A 967-nucleotide genomic window follows, 5' to 3' on the forward strand; every position below is an offset into this window, starting at 1 on the left:
CGACGAATGAGTGCCTCCTTTTCGCGTTGTTCCTGCAACAAGACGATCCCTCTAGAATCCCTGGGGCTCTGTTTCTCGTCATACATTTCTTCACCACACTACACGGGTGGGGTATACGCGATCTCGTGTTCATGCTCACTCGCACACCCTTTCATTGTCCTTCTCTGTAGTCTCACGACAAACTCTCTTGTGTGTCGTTGCGGGTTACGCACGCCTCTTTCTTACACGCATCATTTCAGACTACGTCGGGAGCGCGGATGAAAACTCGCACGAAAAGCGAACGCTGTCTGTTAACAATCACGAGGGTATTTGGCGAGACACGGAGGCTGGTCGATGATCGTACGTCCGCGCGCTTGCGTCCGGAGCGGTGCACATACACACACGGGCGGTCGACAAATTAAGCGACTCACGACGCCGTGTGAAAATTAGCACTCACGCAAGTCCGGAACGACAAAGCAACGACGATGACGACGATGTCTCCAGTCATCTGCCGCGTACACACAACCTTCTTCCCTCCATGACGTCTAGAGCGTATTCTCGCTTGTTTTCGTGCGACCGCGGCAAACGCCGACGAACGGTCCAACAATCGCTCGTACGTGACACCGAGATGCCAACGTAAGCAGTCTTAAGGTTACGTGAACGACCCTCAGCCAGGCGTGGTCCAGGAATTGTATCCGTGGACCGCAATGTGCGTTCGAAATGTCGATGTTCATGTGTCCTGCAGTTCACACGTTGACGCGCAATTAGCTGCGTTCTTCATCGACCCACGAGCCAAGTGATCCACCGTTCAGGGTTGTATTTTAATATTCTGTGTTCATGTATATATATATATCATACTCGTATATAGTTCTCGGGTTCGGAAGAATCCGAGACCCGCGCCTCCAACTAGCACACGGTCGATGGAGGTTCGGGCGTCGCGACACTTCGTCCGAACGAACGAAAGTGACGACACAGGGGTCTCTGGGAT

General features: G+C 52.7%; 1 non-coding gene across 1 annotated transcript; it reads right to left on the minus strand.

Annotated features, from left to right (window-relative positions):
• Nucleotides 1-640: 640 nt before the first annotated feature.
• Nucleotides 641-795, minus strand: LOC143187823 (5.8S ribosomal RNA). The gene has a single exon (XR_013003311.1). It is a non-coding gene; the product is annotated as a 5.8S ribosomal RNA (ribosomal RNA).
• Nucleotides 796-967: the final 172 nt, after the last annotated feature.

The sequence above is a fragment of the Calliopsis andreniformis genome, unplaced genomic scaffold (assembly GCF_051401765.1).
Source record: "Calliopsis andreniformis isolate RMS-2024a unplaced genomic scaffold, iyCalAndr_principal scaffold0349, whole genome shotgun sequence".
In the NCBI taxonomy this organism is placed as follows: Eukaryota; Metazoa; Arthropoda; class Insecta; order Hymenoptera; family Andrenidae; genus Calliopsis; species Calliopsis andreniformis.